The sequence below is a fragment of the Ascaphus truei genome, chromosome 2, assembly GCF_040206685.1.
Source record: "Ascaphus truei isolate aAscTru1 chromosome 2, aAscTru1.hap1, whole genome shotgun sequence".
Lineage (NCBI taxonomy): Eukaryota > Metazoa > Chordata > Amphibia > Anura > Ascaphidae > Ascaphus > Ascaphus truei.
In genome coordinates, this window is record NC_134484.1 from 208,283,957 (window position 1) to 208,303,403 (window position 19,447).

General features: G+C 54.2%; 1 protein-coding gene across 6 annotated transcripts in view; it reads right to left on the minus strand.

Annotated features, from left to right (window-relative positions):
• The window catches only part of LOC142487132 (glutamate decarboxylase 1-like), a 325,033-nt gene that overhangs the window by 186,834 nt on the left and 118,752 nt on the right, over nt 1–19,447 (minus strand). The gene's annotated exons all lie outside the window — the stretch shown is intronic.

Below are 19,447 nucleotides of genomic sequence, written 5' to 3' on the forward strand. Positions count from 1 at the left end.
GATTGGGTGAGTGACTGACTGGGTCACTGAGTGGGTGACTGCCTGACTGGGTGACTGACTGACTGGGTCACTGACTGACTGACTGAGTAACTGACTGGGTGAGTGACAGACTGGGTGAGTGACTGACTGGGTGAGTGACTTACTGGGTGAGTGACTGACTGGGTGAGTGACTGACTGTGTGAGTGACTGACTGAGTGAGTGACTGACTGGGTGAGCGACTGACTGGTTGAGTGACTGACTGAGTGAGTGAATGACTGACTGGGTCACTGTCTGACTGGGTGTGTGACTGACTGGGTAAGTGACTGACAGTGTGAGTGACTGACTGACTTTGTGACTGACTGACTCGGTGAGTCACTGACTGACTGGGTCACTGACTGACTGGGTGACTGACTGACTGGGTGGCTGACTGACTGACTGTGTGAGTGACTGACTGGGTGAGTGACTGACTGAGTGACTGACTGGGTGAGTGACTGACTGGGTGAGTGACTGACTGAGTGACTGACTGGGTGAGTGACTGACTGGGTGAGTGACTGACTGGGAGAGTGAGTGACTGACTGGGTGAGTGACTGACTGGGTGAGTGACTGACTGGGTGAGTGACTGACTGGGTGAGTGACTGACTGTGTGGGTGACTGAGTGGGTGAGTGACTGACTGGGTGAGTGACTGACTGAGTGACTGACTGGTTGAGTGACTGACTGGGTGAGTGACTGACTGGGTGAGTGACTGACTGGGTGAGTGACTGACTGGGTGAGTGACTGACTGGGTGGGTGACTGACTGGGTGACTGACTGACTTGGTGACTGACTGACTGAGTGACTGACTGAGTGACTGACTGGGTGAATGACTGACTGTGTGAGTGACTGACTGAGTGAGTGAGTGACTGACTGGGTTGGTGACTGACTGGTTGAGTGACTGACTGGGTGAGTGAGTGACTGACTGACTGGGTGACTGACTGACTGGGTGTGTGACTGACTGGGTAAGTGACTGACTGGGTGAGTGACTGACCGACTGGGTGAGTGACTGACTGGGTGAGTGACTGACTGGGTGAGTGACTGACTGAGTGACGGACTGGGTGAGTGACTGACTGGGTGAGTGACTGACTGGGTGAGTGACTGACTAGGTGAGTGACTGACTAGGTGAGTGACTGGGTGACTGGCTGACTGGGTGACTGACTGACAGGGTGACTGATTGCCTGGGTGAGTGACTGACTGGGTGACTGACTGGTTGCGTGACTGACTGGGTTTCTGACTGACTGGGTTTCTGACTGACTGACTGACTGACTGACTGGGTCACTGACTGACTGACTGAGTAACTGACTGGGTGAGTGACAGACTGGGTGAGTGACTGACTGGGTGAGTGACTTACTGGGTGAGTGACTGACTGGGTGAGTGACTGACTGGGTGAGTGACTGGCTGGGTGAGTGACTGACTGGGTGAGTGACTGACTGGGTGGGTGACTGACTGGGTGAGTGACTGACTGGGTGAGTGACTGACTGGGTCACTGAGTGGGTGATTGCCTGACTGGGTGACTGACTGACTGGGTGATTGACTGACTGGGTGAGTGACTGACTGAGTGACTGACTGTGTGAGTGACTGACTGGGTGAGTGACTGAATGGGTGAGTGACTGACTGGGTGAGTGACTGACTGTGTGAGTGACTGACTGGGTGACTGACTGAGTGTGTGACTGACTGACTGAGTGACTGACTGGGTGAGTGACTGACTGTGTGAGTGACTGACTGAGTGTGTGACTGACTGGGTGAGTGACTGACTGGTTGAGTGACTGACTGAGTGAGTGAGTGACTGACTGGGTCACTGACTGACTGGGTGTGTGACTGACTGGGTAAGTGACTGCCTGACTGGGTCACTGACTGACTGGGTGACTGACTGACTGACTGGGTGGCTGACTGACTGGGTGAGTGACTGACTGGGTGAGTGACTGACTGGGTGAGTGACTGATTGGGTGAGTGACTGACTGGGTGAGTGACTGACTGGGTGATTGACTGACTGGGTGAGTGACTGACTGGGTGAGTGACTGACTGGGAGAGTGAGTGACTGACTGGGTGAGTGACCGACTGGGTGAGTGACTGACTGGGTGAGTGACTGACTGGGTGAGTGACTGACTGTGTGGGTGACTGACTGGGTGAGTGACTGACTGGGTGAGTGACTGACTGGTTGAGTGACTGACTGGGTGAGTGACTGACTGGGTGAGTGACTGACTGGGTGAGTGACTGACTGGGTGAGTGACTGACTTGGTGAGTGACTGACTGGGAGAGTTAGTGACTGACTGGGAGAGTGAGTGACTGACTGGGAGAGTGAGTGACAGACTGGGTGAGTGACTGACTGGGTGAGTGAATGACTGTGTGGGTGACTGACTGGGTGAGTGACTGACTGGGTGACTGACTGACTGGGTGACTGACTGACTGGGTGACTGACTGACTGGGTGACTGACTGACTGACTGGGTGACTGACTGACTGGGTGACTGACTAATTGAGTGACTGACTGGGTGACTGACTGACTGGGTGAGTGACTGACTGACTGGTTGAGTGACTGACTGACTGGGTGACTCACTGGGTGAGTGACAGACAGGGTGAGTGACTGACTGGGTGAGTGGGTAACTGACTGTGTTACTGACTGACTTACTGTCTGACTGGGTGGGTGACTGACTGACTGGGTGACTGACTGAAAGGGTGACTGACTGACTGGGTGACTGACTGACTGAGTGAGTAACTGACTGAGTGACTGACTGGGTGAGTGACTGACTGGGTGAGTGACTGACTGGGTGAGTGAATGACTGGGTGAGTGACTGACTGGGTGAGTGACTGACTGGGTGAGTGACAGACTGGGTGAGTGACTGACTGGGTGGGTGACTGACTGGGTGAGTGACTGACTGGGTAACTGAGTGACTGACTGGTTTACTGACTGACAGACTGACTGGGTGGGTGACTGACTGGGAGAGTGAGTGACTGACTGGGTGAGTGACCGACTGGGTGAGTGACTGACTGGGTGAGTGACTGACTGGGTGAGTGACTGACTGTGTGGGTGACTGACTGGGTGAGTGACTGACTGGGTTAGTGACTGACTTGTTGAGTGACTGACTGGGTGAGTGACTGACTGGGTGAGTGACTGACTGGGTGAGTGACTGACTGGGTGATTGACTGACTGGGTGAGTGACTGACTGGGTGAGTGACTGACTGGGAGAGTGAGTGACTGACTGGGTGAGTGACCGACTGGGTGAGTGACTGACTGGGTGAGTGACTGACTGGGTGAGTGACTGACTGTGTGGGTGACTGACTGGGTGAGTGACTGACTGGGTGAGTGACTGACTGGTTGAGTGACTGACTGGGTGAGTGACTGACTGGGTGAGTGACTGACTGGGTGAGTGACTGACTGGGTGAGTGACTGACTTGGTGAGTGACTGACTGGGAGAGTGAGTGACAGACTGGGAGAGTGAGTGACTGACTGGGAGAGTGAGTGACAGACTGGGTGAGTGACTGACTGGGTGAGTGACTGACTGTGTGGGTGATTGACTGGGTGAGTGACTGACTGGGTGACTGACTGACTGGGTGACTGACTGACTGGGTGACTGACTGACTGGGTGACTGACTGACTGACTGGGTGACTGACTGACTGGGTGACTGACTGACTGAGTGACTGACTGGGTGACTGACTGACAGGGTGAGTGACTGACTGACTGGTTGAGTGACTGACTGACTGGGTGACTCACTGGGTGAGTGACAGACAGGGTGAGTGACTGACTGGGTGAGTGGGTAACTGACTGTGTTACTGACTGACTTACTGTCTGACTGGGTGGGTGACTGACTGACTGGGTGACTGACTGACAGGGTGACTGACTGACTGGGTGACTGACTGACTGAGTGAGTAACTGACTGAGTGACTGACTGGGTGAGTGACTGACTGGGTGAGTGACTGACTGGGTGAGTGAATGACTGGGTGAGTGACTGACTGGGTGAGTGACTGACTGGGTGAGTGACTGACTGGGTGTGTGGGTGACTGACTGGGTTACTGACTGACTGACTTACTGACTGGGTGGGTGACTGACTATCTGGGTTACTGACTGACAGGGTGACTGACTGGGTGAGTGACTGACTGGGTGACTGACTGACTGGGTAACTGAGTGACTGACTGGTTTACTGACTGACAGACTGACTGGGTGGGTGACTGACTGACTGGGTGACTGACTGACTTGTGATCGACTGACTGAGTGAGTAACTGACTGAGTGACTGACTGGGTGAGTGACTGACTGTGTGAGTGACAGACTGGGTGAGTGACTGACTGGGTGGGTGACTGACTGGGTGAGTGACTGACTGGGTGAGTGACTGACTGGGTGTGTGGGTGACTGACTGGGTTACTGACTGACTGACTTACTGACTGGGTGGGTGACTGACTATCTGGGTTACTGACTGACAGGGTGACTGACTGGGTGAGTGACTGACTGGGTGACTGACTGACTGGGTAACTGAGTGACTGACTGGTTTACTGACTGACAGACTGACTGGGTGGGTGACTGACTGACTGGGTGACTGACTGACTTGTGATCGACTGACTGACTGACTGACTGACTGACTGACTGGGTGACTGACTGACTGGGTGACTGGCTGACTGGGTGAGTGACTGACTGACTGGGTGAGAGACTGACTGGGTGAGTGGGTAACTGACTGTGTTACTGACTGACTTACTGTCTGACTGGGTGGGTGACTGACTGACTGGGTGACTGACTGACAGGGTGACTGACTGACTGGGTGACTGACTGACTGAGTGAGTAACTGACTGAGTGACTGACTGGGTGAGTGACTGACTGTGTGAGTGACGGACTGGGTGAGTGACTGACTGGGTGGGTGACTGACTGGGTGAGTGACTGACTGGGTGAGTGACTGACTGGGTGTGTGGGTGACTGACTGGGTTACTGACTGACTGACTTACTGACTGGGTGGGTGACTGACTATCTGGGTTACTGACTGACAGGGTGACTGACTGGGTGAGTGACTGACTGGGTGACTGACTGACTGGGTAACTGAGTGACTGACTGGTTTACTGACTGACAGACTGGCTGGGTGGGTGACTGACTGACTGGGTGACTGACTGACTTGTGATCGACTGACTGACTGACTGACTGACTGACTGACTGGGTGACTGACTGACTGGGTGACTGGCTGACTGGGTGAGTGACTGACTGACTGGGTGAGAGACTGACTGGGTGAGTGACTGACTGGGTGAGTGACTGGGTGAGTGAGTGACTGGGTGAGTGACTGACTGGGTGAGTGACTGATTGGATGAGTGGGTGACTGACTGGGTTACTGACTGACTGACTGGGTGGGTGACTGACTGACTGACTGGGTGAGTGACTGAATGGGTGAGTGACTGACTGGGTGAGTGACTGACTGGGTGAGTGACTGACTGGGTGAGTGACTGACTGGGTGAGTGACTGACTGAGTGACTGACTGGGTGAGTGACTGGGTGAGTGACTGACTGGGTTAGTGACTGACTGGGTGAGTGACTGAATGGGTTTGTGACTGACTGGGTGAGTTACTGACTGGGTGAGTGACTGAGTGTATATATTCAGTGTCCAACAAATCACCCAAAAATCTACTCGCCGACCCAAAAAATCTACGCGCCCCCTAGCCCCGTCCCGCCCCGCCCCATTGCAAATTTAATAAATTTAGGTTTTCGAATATAAGTGATTGTGACTGAGGGAGTGACTGACTGGGTGAGTGTCTGACTGGGTGAGTGACTGACTGGGTGGGTGGGTGACTGATTGGGTGAGTGATTGACTGGGTGAGTGACTGACTGGGTGACTGACTGACTGGGTGACTGACTGACTGGGTGACTGACTGACTGGGTGAGTCACTGACTGGGTCACTGAGTGGGTGACTGCCTGACTGGGTGACTGACTGACTGGGTGATTAACTGACTGGGTGAGTGACTGACTGAGTGACTGACTGTGTGAGTGACTGACTGGGTGAGTGACTGACTGGGTGGGTGACTGACTGGGTGAGTGACTGACTGGGTGAGTGACTGACTGGGTGTGTGGGTGACTGACTGGGTTACTGACTGACTGACTTACTGACTGGGTGGGTGACTGACTATCTGGGTTACTGACTGACAGGGTGACTGACTGGGTGAGTGACTGACTGGGTGAGTGACTGACTGGGTGACTGACTGACTGGGTAAGTGAGTGACTGACTGGTTTACTGACTGACAGACTGACTGGGTGGGTGACTGACTGACTGACTGGGTGACTGACTGACTTGTGATCGACTGACTGACTGACTGACTGACTGGGTGACTGACTGACTGGGTGACTGACTGACTGGGTGAGTGACTGACTGACTGGGTGAGTGACTGACTGGGTGAGTGACTGACTGGGTGAGTGACTGACTGGGTGAGTGAGTGACTGGGTGAGTGAGTGACTGGGTGAGTGACTGATTGGATGAGTGGGTGACTGATTGGGTTACTGACTGACTGACTGGGTGGGTGACTGACTGACTGACTGGGTGAGTGACTGAATGGGTGAGTGACTGACTGGGTGAGTGACTGACTGGGTGAGTGACTGACTGAGTGACTGACTGGGTGAGTGACTGGATGAGTGACTGACTGGGTGGGTGAGTGACTGACTGGGTGAGTGACTGACTGGGTGAGTGACTGACTGGGTGAGTGACTGAATGGGTTTGTGACTGACTGGGTGAGTTACTGACTGGGTGAGTGACTGGGTGTATATATTCAGTGTCCGACAAATCACCCAAAAATCTACTCGCCGACCCAAAAAATCTACGCGCCCCCTAGCCCCGTCCCGCCCCGCCGCATTGCAAATTTAATAAATTTAGGTTTGCGAATATAAGTGATTGTGACTGAGTGAGTGACTGACTTGGTGAGTGACTGACTGGGTGGGTGGGTGACTGACTGGGTGAGTGACTGACTGGGTGACTGACTGACTGGGTGACTGACTGACTGGGTGACTGACTGACTGGGTGAGTGACTGATTGAGTGACTGACTGATTGAGTGACTGACTGGGTGAGTGACTGACTGGGTGAGTGAGTGACTGACTGGTTGAGTGACTGACTGACTAGGTGACTGACAGGGTGAGTGACTGACTGGGTGAGTGGGTGACTGACTGTGTTACTGACTGACTGACTGTCTGACTGGATGGATGACTGACTGACAGGGTGACTGACTGACTGGGTGAGTGACTGGCTGAGTGACTGACTGGGTGAGTGACTGGCTGAGTGACTGACTGGGTGAGTGACTGACTGGGTGAGTTACTGACTGGGTGAGTGACTGACTGGGTGAGTGACTGACTGGATGAATGACTGACTGGGTGAGTGACTGACTGGGTGAGTGACTGACTGGGTGGGTGACTGACTGGGTGAGTGACTTACTGGGTGAGTGACTGACTGGGTGAGTGGGTGACTGACTGGTTTACTGACTGACTGACTGACTGGGTGGGTGACTGACTGACTGACTGGGTGACTGACTGACTGGTGAGCAACTGACTGACTGGTGAGCAACTGACTGACTGGGTAACTGACTGACTGGGTGAGTGACTGACTGACTGGGTGAGAGACTGACTGGGTGAGTGACTGACTTGGTGGGTGACTGACTGGGTGAGTAACTGACTGGGTGAGTGACTGACTGGGTGAGTGACTCACTGGGTGAGTGACTTATTGGGTGAGTGGGTGACTGACTGGTTACTGACTGACTGTCTGACTAGGTGGGTGACTGACTGACTGACTGGGTGACTGACTTACTGGGTGACTGACTGACTGGGTGAGTGGGTGACTGACTGGGTTACTGACTGACTGACTGACTGACTGACTGACTGACTGGGTGGGTGACTGACTGGGTGAGTGGGTGACTGACTGGGTTACTGACTGACTGACTGACTTGGTGGGTGACTGACTGACTGGGTGACTGACTGACTGGGTGACTGACTGACTGGGTGAGTGAGTGACTGGGTGTGTGGGTGACTGACTGGGTTACTGACTGCCTGACTTACTGACTGGGTGGGTGACTGGGTGAGTTACTGACTGGGTGGGTGAGTGACTGACTGGGTGAGTGACTGACTGGGTGACTGACTGACTGGGTAAGTGAGTGACTGACTGGTTTACTGACTGACAGACTGACTGGGTGGGTGACTGACTGACTGACTGGGTGACTGACTGACTTGTGATCGACTGACTGACTGACTGACTGACTGACTGGGTGACTGACTGACTGGGTGACTGACTGACTGGGTGAGTGACTGACTGGGTGAGAGACTGACTGGGTGAGTGACTGACTGGGTGAGTGAGTGACTGGGTGAGTGACTGACTGGGTGAGTGACTGATTGGATGAGTGGGTGACTGACTGGGTTACTGACTGACTGACTGGGTGGGTGACTGACTGACTGACTGGGTGAGTGACTGAATGGGTGAGTGACTGACTGGGTGAGTGACTGACTGGGTGAGTGACTGACTGGGTGAGTGACTGACTGGGTGAGTGACTGACTGAGTGACTGACTGGGTGAGTGACTGGGTGAGTGACTGACTGGGTGGGTGAGTGACTGACTGGGTGAGTGACTGACTGGGTGAATGACTGACTGGGTGAGTGACTGACTGGGTGAGTGACTGAATGGGTTTGTGACTGACTGGGTGAGTTACTGACTGGGTGAGTGACTGAGTGTATATATTCAGTGTCCGACAAATCACCCAAAAATCTACTCGCCGACCCAAAAAATCTACGCGCCCCCTAGCCCCGTCCTGCCCCGCCCCATTGCAAATTTAATAAATTTAGGTTTGCGAATATAAGTGATTGTGACTGAGTGAGTGACTGACTGAGTGAGTGTCTGACTGGGTGAGTGACTGACTGGGTGGGTGGGTGACTGATTGGGTGAGTGATTGACTGGGTGAGTGACTGACTGGGTGACTGACTGACTGGGTGACTGACTGACTGGGTGACTGACTGACTGGGTGAGTGACTGATTGAGTGACTGACTGATTGAGTGACTGACTGGGTGAGTGACTGACTGGGTGAGTGAGTGACTGACTGGTTGAGTGACTGACTGACTAGGTGACTGACAGGGTGAGTGACTGACTGGGTGAGTGGGTGACTGACTGTGTTACTGACTGACTGACTGACTGGATGGATGACTGACTGACAGGGTGACTGACTGACTGGGTGAGTGACTGGCTGAGTGACTGACTGGGTGAGTGACTGACTGGGAGAGTTACTGACTGGGTGAGTGACTGACTGGGTGAGTGACTGACTGGATGAATGACTGACTGGGTGAGTGACTGACTGGGTGAGTGACTGACTGGGTGGGTGACTTACTGGGTGAGTGACTTACTGGGTGAGTGACTGACTGGGTGAGTGGGTGACTGACTGGTTTACTGACTGACTGACTGACTGACTGGGTGGGTGACTGACTGACTGACTGGGTGACTGACTGACTGGTGAGCAACTGACTGACTGGTGAGCAACTGACTTACTGGGTAACTGACTGACTGGGTGAGTGACTGACTGACTGGGTGAGAGACTGACTGGGTGAGTGACTGACTTGGTGGGTGACTGACTGGGTGAGTAACTGACTGGGTGAGTGACTGACTGGGTGAGTGACTCACTGGGTGAGTGACTTATTGGGTGAGTGGGTGACTGACTGGTTACTGACTGACTGTCTGACTAGGTGGGTGACTGACTGACTGACTGGGTGACTGACTTACTGGGTGACTGACTTACTGGGTGACTGACTGACTGGGTGAGTGGCTGACTGACTGGGTTACTGACTGACTGACTGACTGACTGACTGGGTGGGTGACTGACTGGGTGAGTGGGTGACTGACTGGGTTACTGACTGACTGGGTGACTGACTGACTGGGTGAGTGAGTGACTGACTGGGTTAGTGACTGACTGGGTGAGTGACTGGGTGAGTGACTGACTGGGTGAGTGCCTGACTGGGTGAGTGAGTGACTGACTGGGTAACTGACTGACTGACTGGGTGGGTGACTGACTGACTGGGTGACCGACTGACTGGTGAGCGACTGACTAGGTGACTGACTGACTGGGTGACTGACTGACTGGGTGACTGACTGACTGACTGGGTGCATGACTGACTGGGTGAGTGATTGACTGGGTGGGTGACTGATTGGATGAGTGGGTGACTGACTGGGTTACTGACTGACTGACTGTGTGGTTGACTGACTGACTGACTGACTGACCGGGTGACTGACTGACTGGGTGACTGACTGACTGGGTGAGTGACTGACTGGGTGAGTGACTGACTGAGTGACTGACTAGGTGAGTGACCGACTGGGTGAGTGACTGACTCGGTGAGTGACAGACTGGGTGAGAGACTGACTGGGGGAGTGACTGACTGGGTGAGTGACTGACTGGGTGAGTGACTTACTTGGTGGGTGACTGACTGGGTGAGTGACTGACTGGGTGAGTTGGTGACTGACTGGGTTACTGACAGACTGACTGGATGGGTGACGGACTGGCTGACTGGGTGACTGACTGAAAGGGTGACTGACTGACTGGGTAAGTGACTGACTGGGTGAGTGACTGACTGGGTGAGTGACTGACTGGGTGAGTGACTGACTGGATGAGTGGGTGACTGACTGGGTTACTGACTGACTGACTGACTGGGTGGGTGACTGACTGGGTGACTGACTGACTAGGTGACTGACTGACTGGGTGACTGACTGACTGAGTGACTGACTGGGTGAGTGACTGACTGGGTGAGTGACTGACTGGGTAACTGACTGACTGGGTGAGTGACTGACTGGGTGAGTGACTGCCTGGGTGAGTGACTGACTGGGTGAGTGACTGACTGAGTGACTGACTGGGTGAGTGACCAACTGGGTGAGTGACTGACTGGGTGAGTGACAGACTGGGTGAGAGACCGACTGGGGGAGTGACTGACTGGGTGAGTGACTGACTGGGTGAGTGACTGACTGGGTGAGTGGGTGACTGACTGGGCTTCTGACAGACTGAATGGATGGGTGACGGACTGGCTGACTTGATGGCTGACTGAAAGGGTGACTGACTGACTAGGTAAGTGACTGACTGGGTGAGTGATTGACTGGGTGAGTGACTGACTGGATGAGTGGGTGTCTGACTGGCTGACTGACTGACTGACTGACTGACTGGGTGGGTGACTGACTGACTGGGTGACTGACTGACTGGGTGACTGACTGGGTTACTGACTGACTGAGTGACTGACTGGGTGAGTGACTGATTGGGTGAGTGGGTGACTGACTGGGTTACTGACAGACTGACTGGATGGGTGACGGACTGGCTGACTGGATGGCTGACTGAAAGGGTGACTGACTGACTGGGTAAGTGACTGACTGGGTGAGTGACTGACTGGGTGAGTGACTGACTGGGTGAGTGACTGACTGGATGAGTGGGTGACTGACTGGGTTACTGACTGACTGACTGACTGACTGGGTGGGTGACTGACTGGGTGGGTGATTGACTGGGTGACTGACTGACTGGGTGACTGACTGACTGAGTGACTGACTGGGTGAGTGACTGACTGGGTGAGTGACTGACTGGGTGAGTGTCTGACTGGGTGAGTGACTGACTGGGTGAGTGACTGACTGGTTGAGTGACTGACTGGGTGAGTGACTGACTGGGTGAGTGACTGACAGGGTGGGTGACTGACTGGGTGAGTGAGTGACTGGGTGACTGACTGAATGGGTGAGTTACTGACTGGGTGAGTGACTGACTGGGTGAGTGACTGACTGGGTGAGTGAATAACTGGGTGAGTGACTGACTGGGTGGGTGACTGACTGGGTGAGTGACTGACTTGGTGACTGACTGACTGGGTGAGTGACTGACAGAGTGACTGACTGGGTGAGTGACTGACTGTGTGAGTGACTGAGTGAGTGACTGACTGGGTGGGTGACTGACTGGGTGAGTGAGTGACTGACTGACTGGGTGACTGACTGACTGACTGGGTGTGTGACTGACTGGGTAAGTGACTGACTGGGTGAGTGACTGACTGACTGGGTGACTGACTGACTGGGTGAGTGACTGACTGGGTGAGTGACTGACTGAGTGACTGACTGTGTGAGTAACTGACTGGGTGAGTGACTGACTGGGTGAGGGACTGACTGTGTGAGTGACTGACTGGGTGAGTGACTGACTAGGTGAGTGACTGTGTGACTGAGTGACTGACTGACAGGGTGACTGATTGCCTGGGTGAGTGACTGACTGGGTGACTGACTGGGTGAGTGACTGACTGGTTGAGTGACTGACTGGGTGAGTGACTGACTGGGTTTCTGACTGACTAACTGACTGACTGACTGGGTGGGTGACTGACTGACTGGGTGACTGACTGACTGACTGAGTAACTGACTGGTTGAGTGACTGACTGGGTGAGTGACTTACTGGGTGAGTGACTGACTGGGTGAGTGACTGACTGGGTGAGTGACTGACTGGGTGAGTGACTGACTGGGTGAGTGACTGACTGGGTGGGTGACTGACTGGGTGAGTGACTGACTGGGTGAGTGACTGACTGGGTCACTGACTGGGTGACTGCCTGACTGGGTGACTGACTGACTGGGTGATTGACTGACTGGGTGAGTGACTGACTGAGTGACTGAATGTGTGAGTGACTGACTTGGTGAGTGACTGACTGGGTGAGTGACTGACTGGGTGAGTGACTGACTGGGTGGGTGACTGACTGGGTGACTGACTGACTGACTTACTGGGTGACTGACTGAGTAGGTGACTGACTGACTGGGTGACTGACTAGGTGAGTGACTGACTGTGTGAGTGACTGACTGAGTGAGTGACTGACTGGGTGAGTGACTGACTGGTTGAGTGACTGACTGAGTGAGTGATTGATTGACTGACTGACTGGGTCACAGACTGACTGGGTGTGTGACTGACTGGGTAAGTGACTGACTGGGTGAGTGACTGACTGACTGGGTGACTGACTGACTCGGTGAGTCACTGACTGACTGGGTCACTGACTGACTGGGTGACTGACTGACTGACTGGGTGGCTGACTGACTGGGTCAGTGACTGAATGAGTGACTGACTGGGTGAGTGACTGACTGGGTGAGTGACTGACTGGGTGAGTGACTGACTGGGTGAGTGACTGACTGGGTGAGTGAGTGACTGACTGGGTGAGTGACCGACTGGGTGAGTGACTGACTGGGTGACTGACTGACTGGGTGAGTGACTGACTGTGTGGGTAACTGACTGGGTGAGTGACTGATTGGGTGACTGACTTAGTGGGTGACTGACTGATTGGGTGACTGACTGACTGAGTGACTGACTGGGTGACTGTCTGACTGGGTGAGTGACTGACTGACTGGTTGAGTGACTGAATGACTGGGTGACTCACTGGGTGAGTGACTGACATCGTGAGTGACTGACTGGGTGAGTGGGTGACTGACTGTGTTACTGACTGACTTACTGTCTGACTGGATGGGTGACTGAGTGACTGGGTGACTGACTGACAGGGTGATTGACTGACTGGGTGAGTGACTGACTGAGTGAGTAACTGACTGGGTGAGTGGGTGACTGACTGGGTTACTGACTGACTGACTGACTGACTGACTGGATGGGTGACTGACTGACTGACTGGGTGACGGACTGACTGGTGAGCAACTGACTGACTGGTGAGCAACTGACTGACTGGGTAACTGACTGACTGGGTGAGTGACTGACTGACTGGGTGAGAGACTGACTGGGTGAGTGACTGACTGGATGGGTGACGAACTGGCTGACTGGGTGACTGACTGAAAGGCTGACTTACTGACTGGGTGACTGACTGGGTAAGTGACTGAGTTGGTGAGTGACTGACTGGATGAGTGACTGACTGGATGAGTGGGTGACTGACTGGGTTACTGATTGACTGACTGACTGGGTGGGTGACTGACTGGGCGACTGTCTGACTGGGTGACTGACTGACTGAGTGACTGACTGGGTGAGTGACTGACTGGGTGAGTGACTGACTGGGTGAGTGACTAACTGGGTGAGTGACTGACTGGGTGAATGACTGACTGGGTGTGTGACTGACTGGGTGAGTGACTGACTGGGTGAGTGACTGACAGGGTGGGTGACTGACTGAGTGACTGACTGGGTGAGTGACCGACTGGGTGAGTGACTGACTAGGTGAGTGACAGACTGGGTGAGAGACCGACTGAGGGAGTGACTGACTGGGTGAGTGACTGACTGGGTGAGTGACTGACTGGGTGAGTGGGTGACTGACTGGGTTACTGACAGACAGACTGGATGGGTGACGGACTGGCTTACTGGATGGCTGACTGAAAGGGTGACTGACTGGGTAAGTGACTGACTGGATGAGTGATTGACAGGATGAGTGACTGACTGGATGAGTGGGTGACTGACTGGGTTACTGACTGACTGACTGGGTGGGTGACTGACTGACTGACTGACTGGGTGGGTGACTGACTGGGTGGGTGACTGACTGGGTGACTGACTGACTGGGTGACTGACTGACTGAGTGACTGACTGGGTGAGTGACTGACTGGGTGACTGACTGAAAGGGTGACTGACTGACTGGGTAAGTGACTGACTGGGTGAGTGACTGACTGGGTGAGTGACTGACTGGGTGAGTGACTGACTGGATGAGTGGGTGACTGACTGGGTTACTGACTGACTGACTGACTGGGTGGGTGACTGACTGGGTGACTGACTGACTAGGTGACTGACTGACTGGGTGACTGACTGACTGAGTGACTGACTGGGTGAGTGACTGACTGGGTGAGTGACTGACTGGGTAACTGACTGACTGGGTGAGTGACTGACTGGGTGAGTGACTGCCTGGGTGAGTGACTGACTGGGTGAGTGACTGACTGAGTGACTGACTGGGTGAGTGACCAACTGGGTGAGTGACTGACTGGGTGAGTGACAGACTGGGTGAGAGACCGACTGGGGGAGTGACTGACTGGGTGAGTGACTGACTGGGTGAGTGACTGACTGGGTGAGTGGGTGACTGACTGGGCTTCTGACAGACTGAATGGATGGGTGACGGACTGGCTGACTTGATGGCTGACTGAAAGGGTGACTGACTGACTAGGTAAGTGACTGACTGGGTGAGTGATTGACTGGGTGAGTGACTGACTGGATGAGTGGGTGTCTGACTGGCTGACTGACTGACTGACTGACTGACTGGGTGGGTGACTGACTGACTGGGTGACTGACTGACTGGGTGACTGACTGGGTTACTGACTGACTGAGTGACTGACTGGGTGAGTGACTGATTGGGTGAGTGGGTGACTGACTGGGTTACTGACAGACTGACTGGATGGGTGACGGACTGGCTGACTGGATGGCTGACTGAAAGGGTGACTGACTGACTGGGTAAGTGACTGACTGGGTGAGTGACTGACTGGGTGAGTGACTGACTGGGTGAGTGACTGACTGGATGAGTGGGTGACTGACTGGGTTACTGACTGACTGACTGACTGACTGGGTGGGTGACTGACTGGGTGGGTGACTGACTGGGTGACTGACTGACTGGGTGACTGACTGACTGAGTGACTGACTGGGTGAGTGACTGACTGGGTGAGTGACTGACTGGGTGAGTGTCTGACTGGGTGAGTGACTGACTGGGTGAGTGACTGACTGGTTGAGTGACTGACTGGGTGAGTGACTGACTGGGTGAGTGACTGACAGGGTGGGTGACTGACTGGGTGAGTGAGTGACTGGGTGACTGACTGAATGGGTGAGTTACTGACTGGGTGAGTGACTGACTGGGTGAGTGACTGACTGGGTGAGTGAATAACTGGGTGAGTGACTGACTGGGTGGGTGACTGACTGGGTGAGTGACTGACTTGGTGACTGACTGACTGGGTGAGTGACTGACAGAGTGACTGACTGGGTGAGTGACTGACTGTGTGAGTGACTGAGTGAGTGACTGACTGGGTGGGTGACTGACTGGGTGAGTGAGTGACTGACTGACTGGGTGACTGACTGACTGACTGGGTGTGTGACTGACTGGGTAAGTGACTGACTGGGTGAGTGACTGACTGACTGGGTGACTGACTGACTGGGTGAGTGACTGACTGGGTGAGTGACTGACTGAGTGACTGACTGTGTGAGTAACTGACTGGGTGAGTGACTGACTGGGTGAGGGACTGACTGTGTGAGTGACTGACTGGGTGAGTGACTGACTAGGTGAGTGACTGTGTGACTGAGTGACTGACTGACAGGGTGACTGATTGCCTGGGTGAGTGACTGACTGGGTGACTGACTGGGTGAGTGACTGACTGGTTGAGTGACTGACTGGGTGAGTGACTGACTGGGTTTCTGACTGACTAACTGACTGACTGACTGGGTGGGTGACTGACTGACTGGGTGACTGACTGACTGACTGAGTAACTGACTGGTTGAGTGACAGACTGGGTGAGTGACTGACTGGGTGAGTGACTTACTGGGTGAGTGACTGACTGGGTGAGTGACTGACTGGGTGAGTGACTGACTGGGTGAGTGACTGACTGGGTGAGTGACTGACTGGGTGGGTGACTGACTGGGTGAGTGACTGACTGGGTGAGTGACTGACTGGGTCACTGACTGGGTGACTGCCTGACTGGGTGACTGACTGACTGGGTGATTGACTGACTGGGTGAGTGACTGACTGAGTGACTGAATGTGTGAGTGACTGACTTGGTGAGTGACTGACTGGGTGAGTGACTGACTGGGTGAGTGACTGACTGGGTGGGTGACTGACTGGGTGACTGACTGACTGACTTACTGGGTGACTGACTGAGTAGGTGACTGACTGACTGGGTGACTGACTAGGTGAGTGACTGACTGTGTGAGTGACTGACTGAGTGAGTGACTGACTGGGTGAGTGACTGACTGGTTGAGTGACTGACTGAGTGAGTGATTGATTGACTGACTGACTGGGTCACAGACTGACTGGGTGTGTGACTGACTGGGTAAGTGACTGACTGGGTGAGTGACTGACTGACTGGGTGACTGACTGACTCGGTGAGTCACTGACTGACTGGGTCACTGACTGACTGGGTGACTGACTGACTGACTGGGTGGCTGACTGACTGGGTCAGTGACTGAATGAGTGACTGACTGGGTGAGTGACTGACTGGGTGAGTGACTGACTGGGTGAGTGACTGACTGGGTGAGTGACTGACTGGGTGAGTGAGTGACTGACTGGGTGAGTGACCGACTGGGTGAGTGACTGACTGGGTGACTGACTGACTGGGTGAGTGACTGACTGTGTGGGTAACTGACTGGGTGAGTGACTGATTGGGTGACTGACTTAGTGGGTGACTGACTGATTGGGTGACTGACTGACTGAGTGACTGACTGGGTGACTGTCTGACTGGGTGAGTGACTGACTGACTGGTTGAGTGACTGAATGACTGGGTGACTCACTGGGTGAGTGACTGACATCGTGAGTGACTGACTGGGTGAGTGGGTGACTGACTGTGTTACTGACTGACTTACTGTCTGACTGGATGGGTGACTGAGTGACTGGGTGACTGACTGACAGGGTGATTGACTGACTGGGTGAGTGACTGACTGAGTGAGTAACTGACTGGGTGAGTGGGTGACTGACTGGGTTACTGACTGACTGACTGACTGACTGACTGGATGGGTGACTGACTGACTGACTGGGTGACGGACTGACTGGTGAGCAACTGACTGACTGGTGAGCAACTGACTGACTGGGTAACTGACTGACTGGGTGAGTGACTGACTGACTGGGTGAGAGACTGACTGGGTGAGTGACTGACTGGGTGGGTGACGAACTGGCTGACTGGGTGACTGACTGAAAGGCTGACTTACTGACTGGGTGACTGACTGGGTAAGTGACTGAGTTGGTGAGTGAGTGACTGGATGAGTGACTGACTGGATGAGTGGGTGACTGACTGGGTTACTGATTGACTGACTGACTGGGTGGGTGACTGACTGGGCGACTGTCTGACTGGGTGACTGACTGACTGAGTGACTGACTGGGTGAGTGACTGACTGGGTGAGTGACTGACTGGGTGAGTGACTAACTGGGTGAGTGACTGACTGGGTGAATGACTGACTGGGTGTGTGACTGACTGGGTGAGTGACTGACTGGGTGAGTGACTGACTGGGTGAGTGACTGACTGGGTAAGTGGGTAACTGACTGGGTTACTGACTAACAGACTGACTGGGTGGGTGACTGACTGACTGGGTAACTGACTGATTGGTGAGTGACTGACTGGGTGAGTGACTGACTGGGTGAGTGGGTGACTGACTGGGTTACCGACTGACTGACTGGATGGGTGATGGACTGACTGACTGGGTGACTGACTGACTGGGTGACTGACTGACTGGGTGACTGACTGACTGGGTGACTGACTGGGTGACTGACTGACTGGGTGACTGACTGACTGGGTGACTGACTGACTGGGTGACTGACTGACTGGGTGACTGACTGACTGGGTGACTGACTGACTGGGTGAGTGGGTGACAAACTGGGTTACTGACTGACTGACTGGGTGGGTAAATGACTGACTGGGTGACTGACTGACTGGGTGACTGACTGACTGGGTGAGTGTCTGACTGAGTGACTGACTGGGTGAGTGACTAACTGGGTGAGTGACAGACTGGATGAGTGACTGACTGGGTGAGTGACTGACTGGGTGGGTGACTGACTGGGTGAGTGAGTGACTGGGTGAGTGGGTGACTGACTGGGTTACTGACTAACTGACTGGGTGGGTGACTGACTGACAGGGTGACTGACTGACTGGGTGACTGACTGACTGACTGGGTAAGTGACTGACTGGGTGAGTGACTGACTGAGTGACTGACTGGGTGAGTGATCAACTGGGTGAGTGACTAACTGGGTGAGTGACAGACTGGGTGAGAGACCAACTGGGGGAGTGACTGACTGGGTGAGTGACTGACTGGGTGAGTGACTGACTGGGTGGGTGACTGACTGGGTGAGTGACTGAGTGGGTGAGTGACTGAGTGGGTGAGTGGGTGACTGACTGGGTTACTGACAGACTGACTGGATGGGTGACGAACTGGCTGACTGGGTGACTGACTGAAAGGCTGACTGACTGACTGGGTGACTGACTGGGTAAGTGACTGACTGGGTGAGTGACTGACTGGATGAGTGACTGACTGGATGAGTGGGTGACTGACTGGGTTACTGATTGACTGACTGACTGGGTGGGTGACTGACTGGGCGACTGTCTGACTGGGTGACTGACTGACTGAGTGACTGACTGGGTGAGTGACTGACTGGGTGAGTGACTGACTGGGTGAGTGACTGACTGGGTGAGTGACTGACTGGGTGAATGACTGACTGGGTGTGTGACTGACTGGGTGAGTGACTGACTGGGTGAGTGACTGACAGGGTGGGTGACTGACTGAGTGACTGACTGGGTGAGTGACCGACTGGGTGAGTGACTGACTAGGTGAGTGACAGACTGGGTGAGAGACCGACTGGGGGAGTGACTGACTGGGTGA